This window comes from Oncorhynchus mykiss, chromosome 11, assembly GCF_013265735.2.
Source record: "Oncorhynchus mykiss isolate Arlee chromosome 11, USDA_OmykA_1.1, whole genome shotgun sequence".
Lineage (NCBI taxonomy): Eukaryota > Metazoa > Chordata > Actinopteri > Salmoniformes > Salmonidae > Oncorhynchus > Oncorhynchus mykiss.
The window spans coordinates 20,058,173-20,081,482 of NC_048575.1; the positions used below are offsets into that span (position 1 = coordinate 20,058,173).

Here is a 23,310-nt window from a genome sequence, read left to right on the forward strand (position 1 = left end):
ACCATAATTCTATCTTGTCTCTTATCTGGCTGCCCATGATATGACACACACAGAGACAGACACATTCAAAGCTATCAATTACCGTGAGTCATGAATGCCTCTTTCATATCTCAATGGGACCAGGCCAGAAAGTAACCTGTATTTGACATAGTGAATGAGGAATCATTTAGATAATATTTGTGACATGCACAGTGATGGAGAGTGGGGGAGGGAGGGAGGGAGGGAGGGAGGGAGGGAGGGAGGGAGGGAGGGAGGGAGGGAGGGGGAACGAGAGAGAGAGAGAGAGAGAGTGTGAGTGAGTGAGTGAGTGAGGTTTAGTGCCACAGATAACAGGTCTGAGTTTTTGTCTCCGGTAAGGTGAGAGAACCCAAGTGGACTTTTGAGAGTTATCAGAGTCAGACCTAACAGCAATGGGTTCAGGGGCTTGCTGTCCTGTATTTCGTAACACCTAACACCAATGTGAATTATACCGTTGACATTCGGTAGGTCTCATTTTAATTTGGTTATAAACATGTTTTTACCGTTAAATAACGTCTTTACTATTAGGCCCAGTCCAAAACATGTATGGGCCTAATCGAAAATACATTTTATTTTGTATTAACTTTTAATTTGGCATGAACACAATCAGTTTTGATGTTTTCATCTTATTGTCAAACAAATCACTGTAAAAAGTAGGCTACCTGTCCATGCCTGTCCACACCAAAATAATTTGAGCATCCAAACAGAGCACTGTGCACTCGCACCACTTGATGAATGGAAAGAAACAGCTGTTACAAAACACCATAAAGTGTAAGGACATTCGGCGATTGTCATTGGGCCTACACTCTTGTAGCCTGAATTAATTGATGCGTCTCGCTGACAAAATGACCTCTTTTGTAGAAAAGTTGGGACACCTGAAATGGCACTGAGATACGGGACTGTCCAGAGAGGACAAGTAAAGCAACATGGAAAAATCTGGTTTAAACCATGACACAGAGGTTGGGGTGTTTGTTCAATTTGGAATAAACTCTTATTTGAATATAAAAAATTAAGCAGTACAAATTGCATTGTAAACAAATAGGAGAATGGTATTTTAGCATTATTTAGAGACCTGAAAAAGAAAAGGGATGAAGGGTGTGAAAGAGAGAAAGCCAGGGAGGGGAAGTCTCAACTTAACTCAATAGGAATATCAGTACCTATAGAAATCAATAGCCTACAGCTACACAGAGTTGAGTTCAACCTCACTCACCCTTAACACTTTCTTCCCGTCTCACTGTTTTTCCAAAGTCAATACAAAGATGTGAAGTAAAACACTTCCTCTCTGTCTCCACCCTTAACCACTGGTGCCAGGAGGCTTCTTTCACTCCCAGAAAACAGAGAGTAGAGTGGAGAGAGAGAGAGAGAGAGCACACAAAAAAAAAACTAGACATGCTATAGCTTGACCTAAACATCAGCTCCACAGGTCACTTCCACAAAGTTGTGAACGATCTGAGAGACAAGGCAAGTAAGGCATTCTATGCCATCAAAAGGAACATAAAATTTGACATACCAATTAGGATCTGGCTAAAAATACTTGAATCAGTTATAGAACACATTTCCCTTTATGGTTGTGAGGTCTGAGGTTCACCCACCATACAAGAATTCACAAAATGGAACAAACACCAAATTGAGATTCTGCAAAAATATCCTCAGTGTACAACGTAAAACACCAAATAATGCATGCAGACCGATACCCGATAATTATCAAAATCCAGAAAAGAGCCGTTAAATTTTACAACCACCTAAAAGGGGGCGATTCCCAAACCTTCCATAACAAAGCCGTCACCGGCTCTGTTCATGAACACAAACAGACCCCACAGAGCCCCATGACAGCAAAACAATTAGACCCAACCAAATCATGAGAAAACAAGAAGATAATTACTTGACACATTGGAAAGAACTTACGAAAAAACATAGCAAACTATAATGCCATTTGGCCCTAAACATAGGGTACAGTGACAGAATACCTGACCACTGTGACTGACCCAAACTTAAGGAAAGCTTTGACTATGTACAGACTCAGTGAGCATAACCTTGCTATTGAGAAAGGCCGCCGTAGGCAGACCTGGCTCTAAAGAGAGGACAGGCAATGTACACACTGCCCACAAAATGAGTTGGAAACTGAGCTGCACTTCCTAACCTCCTGCCAAATGTATGACCATATTAGAGACACATATTTCCCTCAGGGTGACATATGTGTGTCCTGTTGCCACAAGAAAAGGAACAAACACCATTGTAAATACAACCCATATTTATTTTCCCATTTGTACTTTAACTATTTTCACATCGTTACAACACTGTATGTAGACATAATATGACATTTTTAAATGTCTTTATTCTTTTGGAACTTCTGTGAGTGTAATGTTTATTGTTCATTTCACTTTTGTATATTATCTACTTCACCTTCAATTCAATTCACATGACATCTTTGCTTTATCTTCTCTGTAGAACATTTCATTTCAAGACAAATGCACAGAGTTGGCAACAGCCTATCTTCATCAAGAAACATTAGCCTATTAAAAATGAACAATTAACCCTCTCATATGAATATTAATGTACGGGAGGCCTACCTTATGAAATTACAACAAACCCGGCTTCCTTTTGATAACAACCACAGCTGCAGGTAAACTAGAGAAGCCTATGCACTCTGATCCCATCTGGGCCAGGGGAAATGTTTTCATAGCCTAAGATATGTATTTCAAGTTTAGAATAGGCCTATTTATTTGTGTTCTGAGAAAATGTGAATGTGATCTAATGTGGTTTATTTTCAAACTTCGGGTGGCTAGGCCTCCTAGGCTTTTTTAATCAAACATTATTGACTGGAATGAATCAATCAACACAATAGGGATGACATACTGTATGAGTATATTTTTAATTACAGATGCAAAGGCCTACACCATTCAACCTGCATACAGCCAGCTCAGCCCTGTTCGTTTTATTGTCCAATCGCAGTTGTCTCTTTGTCTGTGTAAAGGGGTTGAATGTATTCGTCCTCCCTAGGGCCAGGAGATTTTCCAGAAGTTTTTTTTAAACCATATGACCTGATAAGAATAATAATCTGGTCCTATCGTAGGCCATATAAAGCTGATTCATTACTATGTCCTACCCTACAGCCAGGGTCGGGAGTTAGTTAAGTTGGCCTACTACCAGATCAGGAAAAACTCTGGGCCCTAGTTAAAAAAATGACCCCCCCCCCCCCTCTAAATTTTACAACCGTTGTAGGTGAGGATGGGCTTCCGTAGTTTTACTTGGTTCAGTGCAGCCAGCAGCTACTAAAATCATTTCAGTATGTAACAGGCTGATATTTTTTCAGGTAAAAACAAAAAAAAACAAGTCTGAAATATTAGGAAAATGTCTATACATATCAGCTTTTTTAATAACATTGCTCTGCTATTTCCATTTATACTGTAGGAGTGTTGGTTCAATGAGACAATTGTGTTTACACTGCCCTGCTTCAAGGCGGGCAACTATCGGGGGAGTGTAATGCTCTGCCTCTGGAGGTATCAGTCGAGACGTAGTAAGTACACAAGTTTACATTTGAGTAATATGTGTAGCCGACTGTATTGTTATGAAAAGTCTAGTGTGAAGAGGCTCATAGATTCGATAACAAATCCAATTTTGATAAACTCCCATAACTTTTGAGTGAAATACCACAGTGCGCCATCACATCAGCAAGATTTGTGACCTGTTGCCACAAGAAAAGGGAAACCAAAGAAGAACAAATACCATTGTAAATACAACCTATATTTATGTTTATTTATTTTCCCTTTTGTACTTGAACTATTTGCACATAGCCATAATATGACATTTAAAATGTGTAATGTTTACTGTTCATTGTTTGTTTATTTCCCTTTTGTTCATTATCTTTTTCACCTACCTTGGCAATAAGTTTCCCATGCCAATAAAGAGAGAGAGAGAGGATCCCACATAACTCTGAACTTTGCTTCAGAGGGGTGCAGGAAGCTATTTTTAGTGTGGTGCAACAGGATATCCTTAGCTACTTAGTGTTATTACACTATTCAATCAAAACAGGTAGGAGGAAGTTTCTGGGGTATGGCAAAACAACCACCCTGCCTGATTTGAATCCGATGTTTCGATGCTCAACACTAGAAAGTTATAATCTCAAGGGTAAACCCAGTCCTGTCATCTCATTACCATTGTAACATATAGCCAGCCATCTTTGGGAAGTTGGAACCAGTCTCTGTTGAAACCTGAGCCTGTACTTCCTGTCTCTCTAACCCAGTCGTGAGACCTCTCTAACCCAGCAGTGAGACCTCTCTAACCCAGTCGTGAGACCTCTCTAACCCAGTCGTGAGACCTCTCTAACCCAGCCGTGAGACTTCTCTAACCCAGCCGTGAGACCTCTCTAACCCAGCCGTGAGACCTCTCTAACCCAGCCATGAGATCTTTCTAACCCAGCCATTAGACCTCTCTAACCCAGCAGTGAGATCTCTCTAACCCAGGTGTGAGATCTCTCTAACCCAGCCGCAGGCATCTCTAACCCAGCCGTGAGAACTCTCTAACCCAGCCATGAGACTTCTCTAACCCAGCCGCCGGCCTCTCTAACCCAGCCGTGAAACCTCTCTAAACCCAGCTGTGAGAACTCTCTAACCCAGCCGCCGGCCTCTCTAACCCAGCCGTGAGATCTCTCTAACCCAGCCGTGAGACCTCTCTAACCCAGCCACAGGACTATCTAACCAAGCCGCCGGCCTCTCTAACCCAGCCGTGAGTCCTCAGGATGGCTGGTACAGCAAAAATATCTGAAAACAGAGAAGCATGAGAAACAAACAGGCTATCTATAAATATTCTGCATCATCTACCGTACATCCAGATTCAGGCTTGTTTTGGACCTCTTGCATTCTCATCGTAGCACAAGGACAATGATTCATCACTATCATTAGGGGAATCAATTTGAATCAGCTATAAGTATTTCTCTTATTTCAATCAAAAGTCATCCCACTTAGAGTTTAAATGCATTTCACAGAAACGTACGGTATAGATTTAGCACTGGAAAACCATTTTCAGGCCTGAAAAATAAATGACACCAGCCTCTCTAGAGAGCGGATCTGGTATTGACTTTCTACGTGCTTTGTCTCTCCAAGAATCTCAGCCCAGTGAAGAAGGAAGCAAATCGCCTCTATACTTATCTAAGGTCAATTTTAACATATGTAGCAGTGGGAAAGGTCAGTTTTAACATATGTAGCAGTGGGAAAGGTCAAAGGGGGCGGGGGGAGGGGGGTCGAAGATCTGAGAAGCTCAGTTCTGATTACGTTTCAAAAGGACATTCTACTCCAAAATGAATGAAAATAAAATTATGCTGACACCATTTAAAATGTCATTTTCACCTCCGGAAATGAGCCTAATAACATATTGGTACAATTATTTTAAAAAGCACACTCGTGTGCTCTACTGTACTCTACTGTACTTTACTCCACTGCACTGTAGTTTGTGACTACTATGATTTCTCATTTTGCCCAATTCAATTGGCGTCATTCTGTTACAGATTTTCTGGTCAATCAGTTACTGATTTGGTAACAGAGTGAAATGTTTTAATCATTTAATAATTCAACCTTTCCTTGTTACTTCTATGAACATTCATAATCCTCCCTCCTCATGAGGGAGAGAAATTAGAAAATATCTGAAAGATATCTGGGTTTTTTGGTAACAGAATTACAAGACACTAGTCAAATAATTTTTGCAAAACATTATTGTGTTTTCATGCATTTCTAATACATTTTAGTAATGTTTTTAAAGACCCCTTTTCCATCTGTGACCAGAGGCCTTTGGTAATTCCTAAGTTTTAGGATGGAAAATGGTTGAAAAAAGTGTCTCATGGGTCCTTTTACATTTACATTAAATGACCCTATGTCTGGAGGGCTTTGTTGCAATGGAAAAACAGGGATGTTAATGATAGCATCAGAGTCATGCTTGGTCCTGCCGGATTTGGATTATCGGACTCCAAATGTTTGGATACGGATTGAATAGTTATTAGCAAAGTATACACAGAAACAGAGACCACATCTCTTTGTTCTCTTTCTCTCTCAATCCCTTTCTTTATCTCTCTCCCTCCTTCCTCCCTCTCTCCTGTCAGGTCTCCTCTGTGGCCCAGGGGCTTGGTGCTGGTCCACCTGTCAGATACCAAAACAACCTCTCTCTCTCTCTGTGTGTGTGTGTGTGTGTGTGTGTGTGTGTGTGTGTGTGTGTGTGTGTGTGTGTGTGTGTGTGTGTGTGTGTGTGTGTGTGTGTGTGTGTGTGTGCATGAACCTGCCTGCTTGTGTAAGAGTATAAACAAACTCTTCAGCAGTTGTCAGGAAAAATGCTGTGCCACCTACAGAATCCTTAATAAACAACCCTGTTCAGTCCCCAGCACACGAGGCAGAAAAGAACAGGACAGAGTCAGCTTTCGAATGTACCTGCCTCCAAATCTCAGGAGGTTTCAAATACACCAGAATAGGCATCACACTCTCTTGTTTCACAACCAGCCAAATCAGACTGGTGTACCGGTTACTAATAGTGTCTGGAAAAAGGGGCACTCCTCATGATAACGCTCAAGTTTCTCAATTGTCTTTCGGGTTAACCGAGGGTTATACATCGTCTCAAGTGCATGAGCTGTCGGTTAACACAATACATGGCTAGACGATTGATAGGCAAGTGTACCATACATACTGTACTATACTGTTAGGAAATCTCACCCCACACAAAGAGAGTAACTTTAAACCTGCGCTCATACAACAGACTACAGTAGCATTCAACTCCAAATAACTATTTATCTTGAACGCAGCTCCCTAATCTAACTATCATGTCACTCACTGAGGTGCGTTCAACACAGAGCTGTGGTTTTCCACTGTTAAAACATCCCATGCCCACATGGCCATTTGACTGAGCAGTTCTTTCAGGGCAGAATAGAGACATGTTATGCCGAGCCAACGGTTCAGACCACACATCCTGCCTGTGGTCCACCTTTAGGACAGAGACAGCACTGTGTCTGTAGGGACAGACACACGCATGCCCCCCCCCCCCCCCCCCCCCCCACACACACACACACACCAATAAAGGGCTGACTCACAGGAGCCCTTGTCTGGAGCCGCAGTGTGTGTGTGTGTGTGTGTGTGTGTGTGTGTGTGTGTGTGTGTGTGTGTGTGTGTGTGTGTGTGTGTGTGTGTGTGTGTGTGTGTGTGTGAGACAGTTTGGGGAGCACAATGGGGGGTGTGTGTGTCCATGTGTGTGTGAGCGTCTGTGTGGACTGGCGTACGCAAGGAGTGTGTGCCCTGAGAGTGTGCTTATTAGAAAAGCAGACTGTATTTAAAGCCAGACATGTGGAGAACTGACTGGTAGACCACGTACCAGCTCCTTTCATTAATTCATATCTCTAGACAGAGAGCTACTTCCTCTTTCTCTCCCACCCTCCCCCTGTCTCTCTATCCCACTTTCTCTCTCTCCCTCCCTCTCTCACACTCTCTTTCGCTCCATCCCTCCTTCTCTTCCTCCCTCCCTCCCTCCCCTGTGTAGGTCTGTGTTAGTGATATATGGAGTCCACAGACAGAGATGGGCCAATACAGAGCAGCTGGGGCCCCTGGGAACACCCAGTCCAGTGCATATGGAGAAAAAAAACATTACATTAAGCTGCATCTCCCTCTCTGTAGGCTATGCACCGGAAACCTCTTTCTCTGTTTCCTTTTCTCACCATTCTCTTCCAATCGCTATCGTCCTCCTATTCTGTCTCACCTCTTTCTGTGAATATTTCTCAGTCAATCGGCTTCTCCTCAGTCTGCACAGTATTCTCTTTTTGATATGATCACACAATCTCCCCAACAGTTCAGCTGAGAGGTTTTTATTTCTGTCATCCATTGGCGCATCTTTTTAAATATCATTACCATTCACCAAATGCATTTTCACTAACGATAAATCTTTCAGAAGATATCTTCTTAATTACCCTTTCATAACGATTTCAAAGCTAAGATACATTTTTTTCATTAGCCAAAGATTAAAGAAGGCTCCATACTCAAATCTCATCCACTGATCAAATTAGCTGCCTTCTGCCTTGCTCTGGCTAGGCAGCCACGCGATTAATGAATCTCACGTAGACTTAAACGCTGCTGCATGAAAAGGCTTGCTTATCGTAAAGACATGCAAAATCTAGATATGACACAAGATGCACCATCCCTAAGGATTTAGGATCCATTTAAAACATTTACCGCGTTTCTATAGTCTTCTACAGACGACACCATTCTGTATACATCTGGCCCTTCTTTGGACACTGTGTCACTAACAAACCTCCAAACGAGCTTCAATGCCATACAACACTCCTTCCGTGGCCTCCAACTGCTTTTAAATGCTAGTAAAACGAAATGCATGCTCTTCGACCGATTGCTGCCCGCACCTGCCTGCCCGACTAGCATCACTACTCTGGACGGTTCTGACATAGAATATGTGGACAACCCCAAATACAAAGACTTACGTTAACCGTTATGCATTAGGGGGCGCTATTAACATTTTTGGATGAAAAACGTTCCTGTTTTAAACAAGATATTTTGTCACGAAAAGATGCTTGACTATGCATATAATTGACAGCTTTGGAAAGAAAACACTCTGACGTTCCAAATCTGCAAAGATATTATCTGTGAGTGCCACAGAACTGATGCTACAGGCAAAACCAAGATTAAATTTCAAACAGGAAATGCCCCAGATTTTGAATGCGCTTTGTTCCAATGTCTCCTTATATGGCTGTGATTGCGCAAAGAATGGGCCTACACTTTCTGTCGTTTCCCCAAGGTGTCAGCAGCATTGTGACGTATTTGTAGGCATATCATTGGAAGATTGACCATAAGAGACTACATTTACCAGGTGTCCGCTTGGTGTACCCCGTCGAAATTATTGCGTAATCTCCAGCCGCATGCATTTTCCCATGTGGTTTAGAGGAGAAACCAAACTTCCACGAATGATATATCATCAAATAGATATGTGAAAAACACCTTGAGGATTGATTCTAAACAACGTTTGCCATGTTTCTGTCGATATTATGGAGTTAATTTGGAAAAAAGTTCAACGTTATAATGACTGAATTTTCGGGGGGTTTTCTTAGCCAAATGTGATGAACAAAACAGAGCGGTTTCTCCTACACAAATAATCTTTTTGGAAAAACTAAACATTTTCTATATAACTGAGAGTCTCCTCATTGAAATTATCTGAAAACATTCTTCAAAGGTAAATTATTTTATTTGAATGCCTTTCTTGTTTTTGTGAAAATGTTGCCTGCTGAATGCTAGGCTTAATGCTATGCTAGCTATCAATACTCTTACACAAATGCTTGTTTAGCTATGGTTGAAAAGCATATTTTGAAAATCTGAGATGACAGTGTTGTTAACAAAAGGCGAAGCTTGAGAGCTAATATATTTATTTCATTTCATTTGCGATTTTCAAAAATAGTTCATTTGCAAAAAAGTTCTGCGTTATAATGACTGGCTTTAAATACAGTCTGCTTTTCTAATAAGCACACTCTCAGGGCACACACTCCTTGCGTACGCCAGCCCACACAGACCTTCACACACACATGGACACACACACCCCCCATTGTGCTCCCCAAACTGTCTCTCACACACACACACACACACACACTTTTTGGAAAAACTGAACATTTGCTATCTAACTGAGAGTCTCCTCATTGAAAACATCCGAAGTTCTTCAAAGGTAAATTATTTTATTTGAATGCTTTTCTTGTTTTTGTGAAAATGTTGCCTGCTGAATGCTAGGCTTAATGCTATGCTAGCTATCAATACTCCTACACAAATGCTTGTTTAGCTATGGTTGAAAAGCATATTTTGAAAATCTGAGATGACAGTGTTGTTAACAAAAGGCTAAGCTTGAGAGCCAATATATTTATTTCATTTAATTTGCGATTTTCATGAATAGTTGACGTTGCGTTATGCTAATGAGCTTGAGGCTATACTTAAGATCCCGGATACGGGATTGCTCGTCGCTAGAGGTTAAGCATCTTCAATCCCAAAAATATATATATATTTTTTAACATATTTTACCCCTTTTTTTCTCCCCAATTTCGTGGTATCCAATTGTTAGTAATTACTATCTTGTCTCATCGCTACAACTCTCGTACGGGCTCGGGAGAGACGAACGTCGAAAGCCATGTGTCCTCCGAAACACAACCCAACCAAGCCGCACTGCTTCTTAAAACTAGTTAGGGATAGGCGGGACGCAAATGTCTCAACTGGCCAATTGCCAGGGAAAATGCAGAGCGCCATATTCAAATAAAATACTATAAAATTCAAACTTTCATTAAATCACACATGTAAGATACTCAATTAAAGCTACACTCGTTGTGAATCCAGCCAACATGTCAGATTTTTAAAATGATTTTCGGCAAAAGCATAAGAAGCTATTATCTGATAGCCTGCACCATCTACACCAGCAGTAAACAAAGGAGTTAGCATATTGCAACCCTGCAGGCGCTACACAAAACGCTGAAATAAAATATAAAACATGCATTACCTTTGACGAGCTTCTTTTGTTGGCACTTCAATATGTCCCATAAACATCACAATTGGTCCTTTTGTTCAATTAATTCCGTCCATATATATCCAAAGTGTCCATTTATAAAGCGCGTTTGATCCAGAAAAAAACAGCTTACAAAAAACGCAACGTCACTACAAAATATTTCAAAAGTTGCCTATAAACTTTGCCAAAATATTTCAAACTACTTTTGTAATACAACTTTAGGTATTTTTAAAGGTTAATAATCGATCAAATTGTAGACGGGGAAATCTGTGTTCAATACAGGAATGAAAACAAACCAGCGCCACTTCTCACGTCTTGCGCAACTCACAAAAGTGTACCCAGTTCCTAGTTGGCCTACTTCTTAATTGCACAAAGGAATAACCTCAACCAAATTTCAAAGACTGGTGACATCCAGTGGAAGTGGAAGGAACTGAAAACAGGTTCCTAAGAACAGCCCCGAAACCTGAAGGATCTGGAGAAGGTCTGTATGGAGGAGTGTGTGCAAACCTGGTCAAGAACTACAGGAAACATATGATCTCTGTAATTGCAAACAAAGGTTTCTGTACCAAATATTAGGTTCTGCTTTTCTGATGTATCAAATACTTATGTCATGCAATAACATGCTAATTAATTACTTAAAAATCATACAATGTTAATTTCTGGATTTTTGTTTTAGATTCCGTCTCTCACAGTTGAAGTGTACCAATGATAAAAATTACAGACCTCTACATGCTTTGTAAGTAGGAAAACCTGCAAAATTAGCAGTGTATCAAATACTTGTTCTCCCCACTGTATCTCCCTCTCTAACTTTAAGCATAAGCTGTCAGAGCAGCCAATCTATAAATAGCACACCCAACTACCTCATCCCCATATTGTTATTTATCTTCTTGCTCTTTTGCACCCCAGTATCTCGACATGCACATCATCATCTGCACATCTATTACTCCAGTGTTAATGCTAAATTGTAATTATAGGCCTCTATGGCCTATTTATTGCCTTATCACCCTACTCTTCACATTTGCACACACTGTGCATAGATTTTTTCTTTGTGTTATTGACTGTACATTTGTTTATGTGTAACTCTGTGTTGTTGTTTTTGTCCCACCGCTTTGCTTTATCTTGACCAGGTCACAGTTGTAAATGAGAACTTGTTCTCAACTGGCCTACCTGGTTAAATAAAGGTGAAATAAAAATGTATTCTGATGGGTTTGACATTTCTACAGTACTGAGCTGCTCTGTAGAAGGTGCAAGAGCTATGTCTCTTACGTTTAGGATAAACTCCAGGCCACAGGCTGCTGTGCGAAACACACAGGACAGAACTGAAATACGACTACAAGAGGCTATGAAAAGATCCTCTCATTGACTCCAATTCATCTCACTTAGAGAAAGAGATAGTGATAAATAGAGGAGAGAGAGAGGGAGAGAGGGAAAGTGGGAGAGAGGGAGGTAGAGAGAGCGAGAGAGAGAGAAAAGAGAGAGAAACAGAGCGAAAGAGAGAAATAGACAGAGCGAGAAAAAGAGAGAGACAAACAAACAAACCAAAAACAAAGGCAAAATCTTCTCATGCTTTGTTGATTTCAAAAAAGCTTTCGACTCAATTTGGCACGATGGCCTGCTATACAAATTGATGGAAAGTGGTGTTGGGGGAGAAACATACAACATAAAAAAAATCAATTTACACAAACAATAAGTATGCGATTAAAATTGGCAAAAAAAAACACTTTTTTTCCACAGGGCCGGCAGGTGAGACAGGGATGCAGCTAAAGCCCTACCCTCTTCGACATATATATCAACAAATTGGCGAGGGCACTAGAACAGTCTGCAGCAGCCGACCTCACCCAACTAGAATCTGAAGTTAAAGGTCTACTGTTTGCGGATGATCTCGTGCTTCTGTCCCCAACCAAGGAGGGCCTACAGCAGCACCTAGATATTCTGCACAGATTCTGTCAGACTTGTGCCATAACAGTAAATCTCAGTAAGACAACAATAATGGTGTTCCAAAAAAGGTCCAGTTGCCAGGACCACGAATACAAATTTCACCTAGACACTGTTGCACTAGAGCACACAAAAAAACGATACATACCTCGGCCTTAACATCAGCGCCACTGGTAACACCCACAAAGCTGTCAACGATCTGAGAGACAAGGCAAGAAAGGGAAAGGGGGATACCTAGTCAGTTGTACAACTGAATGCATTCAACTGAAATGTGTCTTCCGTTTTTAACCCAACCCCTCTGAATCAGAGAGGTGCAGGGGGCTGCCTTAATCGACATCCACGTCTTCGGCACCCGGGGGAACAGAAGGGTTAACTGCCCTGCTCAAGGGCAGAACAACAGCTTTTTACCTTATCAGCTCGGGGATTAGATCCAGCAACACTAGAAGGGCCTTCTATGCCATCAAAAGGAACATAAATTTAGACATACCAATTAGGATCTGGCTAAAAATGCTTGAATCAGTAATAACCCATTGCCATTTATGGTTGTGAGGTCTGGGGTTCGCTAAACAATCAAGAATTCACAAAATGGGAAAAACACCAAATTAAGACTCTTCATGCAGAATTCTGAAAAAATATCCTCTGTGTACAATGTAAACACCAAATAATGCATGCAGAGCAGAAGTAGGGCGATACCCGCTAGTTATCAAAATCCAGAAAAGAGACATTAATTGAACCACCTAAAAGGAAGCGGATCACAAACCTTCCATAACAAAGCCATCACCTACAGAGAAATTAACCTGGAGAAGAGCCCCCTCCCTAAGCAAGCTGGTCCCCAGGACAGCAAAACAATTAGACCCAACCAAATCATGAGAAAGCAAAAAGATAATTACTTGACACATTGGAAAGAATTTACGAAAAAAACAGAGCAAACTATAATGCCATTTGGCCCTAAACATAGGGTACAGTGACAGAATACCTGACCACTGTGACTGACCCAAACATAAGGAGAGCGTTGACTATGTACAGACTCAGTGAGCATAGCCTTGCTATTGAGAAAGGCCGCCGTAGTCAGACCTGGCTCTAAAGAGAATACATGCTATGTGCACACTGCCCACAAAATGAGGTGGAAACTGAGCTGCATTTCCTACAGTTCCTAAAGTATTCGGCCCCCTTGAACTTTGCGACCTTTTGCCACATTTCAGGCTTCAAACATAAAGATATAAAACTGTATTTTTTTGTGAAGAATCAACAACAAGTGGGACACAATCATGAAGTGGAACGACATTTATTGGATATTTCAAACTTTTTTAACAAATCAAAAACTGAAAAATTGGGCGTGCAAAATTATTCAGCCCCTTTACTTTCAGTGCAGCAAACTCTCTCCAGAAGTTCAGTGAGGATCTCTGAATGATCCAATGTTGACCTAAATGACTAATGATGATAAATACAATCCACCTGTGTGTAATCAAGTCTCCGTATAAATGCACCTGCACTGTGATAGTCTCAGAGGTCCGTTAAAAGCGCAGAGAGCATCATGAAGAACAAGGAACACACCAGGCAGGTCCGAGATACTGTTGTGAAGAAGTTTAAAGCCGGATTTGGATACAAAAAGATTTCCCAAGCTTTAAACATCCCAAGGAGCACTGTGCAAGCGATAATATTGAAATGGAAGGAGTATCAGACCACTGCAAATCTACCAAGACCTGGCCGTCCCTCTAAACTTTCAGCTCATACAAGGAGAAGACTGATCAGAGATGCAGCCAAGAGGCCCATGATCACTCTGGATGAACTGCAGAGATCTACAGCTGAGGTGGGAGACTCTGTCCATAGGACAACAATCAGTCGTATATTGCACAAATCTGGCCTTTATGGAAGAGTGGCAAGAAGAAAGCCATTTCTTAAAGATATCCATAAAAAGTGTCGTTTAAAGTTTGCCACAAGCCACCTGGGAGACACACCAAACATGTGGAAGAAGGTGCTCTGGTCAGATGAAACCAAAATTTAACTTTTTGGCAACAATGCAAAATGTTATGTTTGGCGTAAAAGCAACACAGCTGAACACACCATCCCCACTATCAAACATGGTGGTGGCAGCATCATGGTTTGGGCCTGCTTTTCTTCAGCAGGGACAGGGAATATGGTTAAAATTGATGGGAAGATGGATGGAGCCAAATACAGGACCATTCTGGAAGAAAACCTGATCGAGTCTGCAAAAGACCTGAGACTGGGACGGAGATTTGTCTTCCAACAAGACAATGATCCAAAACATAAAGCAAAATCTACAATGGAATGGTTCAAAAATAAACATATCCAGGTGTTAGAATGGCCAAGTCAAAGTCCAGACCTGAATCCAATCGAGAATCTGTGGAAAGAACTGAAAACTGCTGTTCACAAATGCTCTCCATCCAACCTCACTGAGCTCGAGCTGTTTTGCAAGGAGGAATGGGAAAAAATGTCAGTCTCTCGATGTGCAAAACTGATAGAGACATACCCCAAGCGACTTACAGCTGTAATCGCAGCAACAGGTGGCGCTACAAAGTATTAACTTAAGGGGGCTGAATAATTTTGCACGCCCAATTTTTCCGTTTTTGATTTGTTAAAAAAGTTTGAAATATCCAATAAATGTCGTTCCACTTCATGATTGTGTCCCACTTGTTGTTGATTCTTTACAAAAAAATACAGTTTTATATCTTTATGTTTGAAGCCTGAAATGTGGCAAAAGGTCGCAAAGTTCAAGGGGGCCGAATACTTTCGCAAGGCACTGTAACCTCCAGGCAAATGTATGACCATATTAGAGACACATATTTCCCTCAGATTACACAGACCCACAAAGAATTCAAAAACAAATCCAATTTTGATAAACTCCCATATATACTGGGTGAAATACCACAGTGTGCAATCACAGCAGCAAGATTTGTGACCTCTTGCCACAAGAAAAGGGCAACCAGTGAAGAACAAACACCATTGTAAATACAACCTATATTTGTGTTAATTTATTTTCCCTTTTGTACTATTTGCAGATCATTACAAAACTGTATATAGACATAATATGACATTTGAATTGTCTTCATTCTTTTGGAACTTTTGTGAGTGTAATATTTACTGTACATTTTTTATTGTTTATTTTAGAGGTCGACCGATTATGATTTTTCAACGCCGATACCGATACCGATTATTGGAGGACCAAAAAAGCCGTTAATCAGACAATTTTTAAAATGTATTTGTAATAATGACAATTACAACAATACTGAATGAACACTTATTTTAACTTAATATAATAAATCAATAAAATCAATTTAGCCTCAAATAAATAATGAAACGTGTTCAATTTGATTTAAATAATGCAAAAACAAAGTGTTGGAGAAGAAAGTAAAAGTGCAGTATGTGCCATGTACGAAAGCTAACGTTTAAGTTCCTTGCTCAGAACATGAGAACATATGAAAGCTGGTGGTTCCTTTTAAGATGAGTCTTCAATATTCCCAGGTAAGAGGTTTTAGGTTGTAGTTATTATAGAAATTATAGGACTATTTCTCTCTTTACGATTTGTATTTCATATACTGTACCCTTGACTATTGAATGTTCTTATAGGCACTTTAGTATTGCCAGTGTAACAGTATAGCTTCCATCCCTCTCCTCGCCGCTACCTGGGCTCGAACCAGGAACACATCGACAACAGCCACCCTCGAAGCAGCGTTACCCATGCAGAGCAATGGGTAACAACTACTCCAAGTCTCAGAGCGAGTGACGTTTAAAACGCTATTAGCGCGCACCCCGCGAACTAGCTAGCCATTTCACTTCGGTTACACCAGTCTAATCTCGGGAGTTGATAGGCTTGAAGTCATAAACAGCGCAATACTTGAAGCATTGCAAAGAGCTGCTGGCAAAATGCACGAAAGTGCTGTTTGAATGAATGCTTACGAGCCTGCTGGTGCCTACCATCGCTCAGTCAGACTACTCTACAAAATCATAGACTTAATTATAACATAATAACACACAGAAATACGAGCCTTTGGTCATTAATATGATCGAATCCGGAAACTATAATTTCGAAAACAAAATGATTATTCTTTCAGTGAAATACGGAACCGTTCCATATTTTGTCTAAGGGGTGGCATCCCTAAGTCTAAATATTGCTGTTACATTGCACAACCTTCAATGTTATGTCATAATTAGGTAAAATTCTGGCAAATTAGTTCGCAATGAGCCAGGCGGCCCAAACTGTTGCATATACCCTGACACTGCGTACAATGAACGCAAGAGAAGTGACACAATTTCACCTGGTTAATATTGCCTGCTTCTTTTAGCTAAATATGCAGGTTTAAAAATATATACTTCTGTGTATTGATTTTAAGAAAGGCATTGATGTTTATCGATTACATGCAACGCAGGACACGCTAGATAAACTAGTAATATCATCAACCAGGTGTAGTTAACTAGTGATTATGATTGATTTTTTTTTATAAGATAAGTTTAATGCTAGCTAGCAACTTACCTTGGCTTCTTATTGCATTCGCGTAACAGGCAGTCTCCTAGTGAGGCAGGTGGTTAGAGCGTTGGACTAGTTAACCGTAAGGTTGCAAGATTGAATCCCTGAGCTGACAAGGTAAACATTTGTTGTTCTGCCCCTGAACAAGGCAGTTAACCCACTGTTCCCTGGTAGGCCGTCATTGAAAATAAGAATGTGTTCTTAACTGACTTGCCTCGTTAAATAAAGTTGTATTTTTTTTATATATATTTTTTTTAATCGGCAAAATCGGCGTCCAAAAATACCGATTTCCAATTGTTATGAAAAGTTTGAAATCAGCCCTAATTAATCGGCCATTGCGATTAATCGGTCGACCTCTAGTTTATTTCCCTTTTATTTATTATCTATTTAACTTGCTTTGGCAATGTAAACATACAGTGCCTTGTGAAAGTATTCGGCCCCCTTGAACTTTGTGACCTTTTGCCATATTTCAGGCTTCAAACATAAAGATATAAAACTGTATTTTTTTGTGAAGAATCAACAACAAGTGGGACACAATCATGAAGTGGAACGACATTTATTGGATATTTCAAACTTTTTTAACAAATCAAAAACTGAAAAATTGGGCGTGCAAAATTATTCAGCCCCTTTACTTTCAGTGCAGCAAACTCTCTCCAGAAGTTCAGTGAGGATCTCTGAATGGTCCAATGTTGACCTAAATGACTAATGATGATAAATACAATCCACCTGTGTGTAATCAAGTCTCCGTATAAATGCACCTGCACTGTGATAGTCTCAGAGGTCCGTTAAAAGCGCAGAGAGCATCATGAAGAACAAGGAACACACCAGGCAGGTCCAAGATACTGTTGTGAAGAAGTTTAAAGCCGGATTTGGATAGAAAAATATTTCCCAAGCTTTAAACATCCCAAGGAGCACTGTGCAAGCGATAATATTGAAATGGAAGGAGTATCAGACCACTGCAAATCTACCAAGACCTGGCCGTCCCTCTAAAACTTTCAGCTCATACAAGGAGAAGATTGATCAGAGATGCAGCCAAGAGGCCCATGATCACTCTGGATGAACTGCAGAGATCTACAGCTGAGGTGGGAGACTCTGTCCATAGGACAACAATCAGTCGTATATTGCACAAATCTGGCCTTTATGGAAGAGTGGCAAGAAGAAAGCCATTTCTTAAAGATATCCATAAAAAGTGTCGTTTAAAGTTTGCCACAAGCCACCTGGGAGACACACCAAACATGTGGAAGAAGGTGCTCTGGTCAGATGAAACCAAAATTGAACTTTTTGGCAACAATGCAAAACGTTATGTTTGGCGTAAAAGCAACACAGCTGAACACACCATCCCCACTGTCAAACATGGTGGTGGCAGCATCATGGTTTGGGCCTGCTTTTCTTCAGCAGGGACAGGGAAGATGGTTAAAATTGATGGGAAGATGGATGGAGCCAAATACACGACCATTCTGGAAGAAAACCTGATGGAGTCTGCAAAAGACCTGAGACTGGGACGGAGATTTGTCTTCCAACAAGACAATGATCCAAAACATAAAGCAAAATCTACAATGGAATGGTTCAAAAATAAACATATCCAGGTGTTACAATGGCCAAGTCAAAGTCCAGACCTGAATCCAATCGAGAATCTGTGGAAAGAACTGAAAACTGCTGTTCACAAATGCTCTCCATCCAACCTCACTGAGCTCGAGCTGTTTTGCAAGGAGGAATGGGAAAAATGTCAGTCTCTCGATGTGCAAAACTGATAGAGACATACCCCAAGCGACTTACAGCTGTAATCGCAGCAAAAGGTGGCGCTACAAAGTATTAACTTAAGGGGGCTGAATAATTTTGCACGCCCAATTTTTCAGTTTTTGATTTGTTAAAAAAGTTTGAAATATCCAATAAATGTCGTTCCACTTCATGATTGTGTCCCACTTGTTGTTGATTCTTCACAAAAAAATACAGTTTTATATCTTTATGTTTGAAGCCTGAAATGTGGCAAAAGGTCGCAAAGTTCAAGGGGGCCGAATACTTTCGCAAGGCACTGTATGTTTCCCATGCCAATTAAAGCCCTGGAATTAAATTGAGAGAGAGAGAGAAATAGATAGAGAGTCTATTTGACTTGATTTGGCATTGTAAACGTGTTTCCCATGCTAATAAAGCCCTTTGAATTGAATTGAGAGAGAGAGAAACAGAAAGTGACTCAGAAACAATGACATAATGACTCTCTTTACCTCTCCTTCAAGGGCAACCTCTGTACTGATACACTGGTAGGCAATCAATATGCCTTTTCACTCTTTCTTCCACTTGCTTCCACTCCTTCTCTTTCTCTCTAATAGTCAGTCTATCATTCTACCTGCTCTCTCCTGACTCACTACTCCTTATAAATGCTTTTGCTACATTTTCTTCTTGTCTTTTCTCTCTCTTTTTTTGTCAATATTTCTATTATAATGGTGTATTATTATATATATTTGTTTATAATTTAACTCTGCATTGTTGAAAAAGGACCCGGAAGTAAGCATTTCACTGTTAGTCTACACCTGTTGTTTATGAAGCATGTGACAAATACCATTTGAATTGATTGAATAGATTTTCTTTCTCTTCCTCTCTCAGCAGTCTGAGATTCTAACTCCAACAAGCAGAACAGACTCCAGATGAACAGATCAACAGCACCTCTAATTCTTATTAAACGACCCCTGTTAGTAACGATTTAAGTCCATTTTTATTCTACTTCTCATTCACAAACACCCCTTGACACGATCCCTCCTGAGAAAACAGGCATACAAGATTTCTTAACAATGTTTCAGATTTAGAACACAGATTTCCATGCTCCAGTAAGGAAGTGAGGTTTCAGGTTTGGGTGCAGGAAGCAGAGCTAGCTGTCGTGTTTTAGTGGAGGATAATAGAATGCTGGTTTGCTGCTTCTAATTCTGTTTGACGTGTAGACATGTCAGGCCTGTTCCATACAACCCACAGCCATTCACTCATTCAGGAACCCAAACAGCGGTGAGAATAATCACACAGCCAGTAACATGTCTCTCTCTCTCTCTGTTTCTACCTCTCTGGTGAGAATTTAAATAATTTCAAACTAAAACCCAGTGTGAAATTGCTACAGTTTATGATGTAGCTTTTTCGTGCGGTCATTCGGTGTGTGTGCAAGTCGTAGCTAATTGCTTGTCAGAGAGATTGAAGCTGAGTAGAGTGAGGAAAGAGGAAGGGACAGAGGAAGAGAGAGGACAGAAGAGGAGGGGAGAGAAGAGGACGAAAGAGAGAGGACGGAAGAGGAGGAGAGAAAAGGGAAGAGAGAATGGAAGAGGAGGGGAGAGAAGGGATGAGAGAGGACAGAAGAGGAGGAGATAAGAAAGTGGACGGAAGAGTTGGGGAGAGAAGGGAAGAGAGAGGATGGAAAAGTTGGGGAGAGGAGGAGAGAGAAGGAGAGAGAAAGGAAGAGAGAGGATGGAAGAGTTGGGGAGCGGAGGAGAGAGAAGGGAAGAGAGAGGACGGAAGAGTTGGGGAGAGGAGGAGAGAGAAGGGAAGAGAGAGGACAGAAGAGTTGGAGAAAGGAGGAGAGAGAAGGGAAGAGAGAGGACAGAAGAGTTGGAGAGAGGAGGAGAGAGAAGGAGAGAGAAGGGAAGAGAGGACGGAAGAGTTGGGAAGAGGAGTTGAGAGAAGGGAAGAGAGGACCGAAGAGTTGGAGAGAGGAGGAGAGAGAAGGAGAGAGAAAGGAAGAGAGAGGATGTAAGAGTTGGGGAGAGGAGGAGAGAGAAGGGAAGAGAGAGGATGGAGGAGGCTGAGAAAGAAGGGAAGAGTTGGGGAGAGGAGGGAAGAGAGAGGATGGAAGAGGAGGGGAGAGAGAGTACAGAAGAGGAGGGAAGAGAGAGGACTGAACAGGAGGGGAGAGAGAGTACGGAAGAGGAGGGAAGAGAGAGGACGGAACAGGAGGGGAGAGAAGGGAAGAGATAGGACAGAAAATGAGGAGAGAGCGAGGGGCCCCAAACCATGACAATGCAGGACTCAAGTCACCTTAGAGGATACCTCTGAAATGGAACACCGGTACCTGATCGATACATGTCTTTCCCTCCTCTTTCCCTCCTCTTTCCCTCAAACAGTGTTCCATCTCACCTTTTTTGCATAAACTGGTCCCCTATCCACTGCCAGAAATAGAATACAATCTCACTAAATAGCTTCCACTATTCACAGATAAGCTGCTGATGTTCGTTAAGTAGCACTTGTTTCAGCATAATTATGTGTCAGACCTTGACTTGAATCAACCACATGGTGTGCCTTGCATATAACAACAATAGACGTTTATAGTGTTGACAGCTGACGCAAATGCTGAACAAAACAAACAGGTTGAAGCAATATGTTATTCAGACAGGATCTCAACAATAGAAGCACTCAGCAAACAACATGTTGCATTCTTCCCCAGTAGCTATGGTAACACAGTCACCCTAACAACGCTGGCCTTTAAACAGCGAGCCAGCTACAGATGATCAAGTTTTATCATATTGTCAACATTTCCATTTCTCATTGTATCCCTCGGAAAGCAATCACCTCCCCGAACCCCTGGGGTAGACATGGCAATGTGCCCATCTCGATAAACAGATAAATAAACAAGGGCGATGAACAGAGGAGATGAGAAAAATAATCATGCTTCTTATTTTGACAGAAATGTTCTGGGACAAATACAATTGGAAGTATAGTGCTTAAACCAGGTCAGGTCATTCCAACCTTACACTCGTCTCTCGGCCAAATGGTTAAGGTTAGGTTTTGGGGGTGGGAAAACTGATGCTCGATCTGTGCCTACGGGCAACGTCTACCCTGATCCACAAAGGTGATCCCTAGGGGAGGGATCCCTAGGGGCAGGCTGTCTATGCCAAGGTAATAAACCATTCAGCCAGGCGGCTCTTTGATACTCCAGTGTGTGTCTACTGGTTACCAGCCTACAGAAAGACCTCTACTTAATCTAGAAGAGGCTACTGGACAGGGAAGAGAAGAGATATTGATGAAGTGGATCTATATTTCAACTAAAAGGGGGGACATGATAGAACGGAGCACTAGAGGTGTGGGGGACAGGGAGGATATATTTTCTTTGGGATATAATGTTTGCTTTGACCAGCAGTAAATCAATTCCGGAGAGAGTTTACGTCAGATTAAAATCCTATTTCAAACCAATGAATACAAGCTCATCTATTATCTTATTGTGAGGTTTGTCTCTGTAAGGCCAGTCTTCAGTGGCTCTAGCCCGTGTCAGTTGAATGAGTAACTAAAGGCTTTTTAAGAGCACTGAGGGACTGAGGGTAATGCATGTTTAGGTTACACGCGCATGACAATGTCTCTTTTAATCCTGAACAGCATTCCGCCCCATGCTCCCAAGTCCCTTCCCCAAAGAGGTGCCCAATCACAAAGCCGGTCAACAATGGCGCTGTCACTCAATCTGTCTCCATAGTGACCGCACAGAACGCAGGGGTCGGTGAGGTCACTTTCATTCCAGAATTCTCTGAACAGGGACTAATTGCTATGTTTGTGCTGGTGTTCCGTGTCAGTGAGCGGGCAAATTACCAGCACCGCGCAAATATCAATCACACCAGCTAATCATATGCTGCTATTCACACCAAACAACGAGAAAAGAGAGAGAGAGAGAGAAAGAGAGAGAAAAAGAGAGAGAAAGAGAGAGAGAAAGCGAGAGAGAAAGAGAGAGAAAGAGAGAGAAAGAGAGAGAGAGAGAGAGAGAGAGAGAGAGAGAGAGAGAGAGAGAGAGAGAGAGAGAAAGAGAGAGAGAGAGAGAGAGAGAGAAAGAGAGAGAAAGAGAGAGAGAGAGAGAGAGAGAGAGAGAGAGAGAGAGAGAGAGAGAGAGAGAGAGAGAGAGAGAGAGAGAGAGAGAGAGAAAGAAAGAGAGAGAGAGAGAGAGAGAGAGAGAGAGAGAGAGAAAGAGAGAGAGAGAGAGAGAGAGAGAGAGAGAGAGAGAGAGAGAATGAAAGAAAGAGCTGAGAGAGATGCTTCTCAGCTGCTCTGTACTTATCTGTAAGTACAGTTCACACTGGTGGTTATCTTTGTTATGAAGCTTGGGAGGGGAAAGGAAAGAGCAGGGAGGAGGGATGTTTTTGAGCATATATTGTTTTTTTCTCTGTCCAGTTTCCCTTGTTGAAACTCAGCTGTAATATAAACCCAGTAACTTTGCCGAGAGGCATCCCATCAGATCATTTCTCGATTCAGCAATTTTCCCCAACCCTCTCTCTTCCCCAGTCTCCTCTCTCTCTCCCTCTCTCCCTCGCTCTCTCTCTCACCCTCCTTTTGTAACTCTCTCTCTCTCTCTCTCTCACCCTCCTTTTGTAACTCTCTCTCTCTCTCACCCTCCTTTTGTAACTCTCTCT

General features: G+C 41.5%; 1 protein-coding gene across 3 annotated transcripts in view; it reads right to left on the bottom strand.

The window, feature by feature from the left end:
• The window catches only part of sema5a (sema domain, seven thrombospondin repeats (type 1 and type 1-like), transmembrane domain (TM) and short cytoplasmic domain, (semaphorin) 5A), a 193,809-nt gene that overhangs the window by 167,596 nt on the left and 2,903 nt on the right, over window positions 1-23,310 (bottom strand). The window contains exon 2 of one of the 3 annotated variants that reach the window (XM_021620458.2): window positions 12,611-12,661. The exons of the other annotated variants lie outside the window; for them this stretch is intronic. The gene's annotated coding sequence lies outside the window, so the exon portion shown is untranslated. The remainder of the gene's footprint in view (window positions 1-12,610; window positions 12,662-23,310) is intronic. 3 annotated transcript variants of the gene reach the window in all.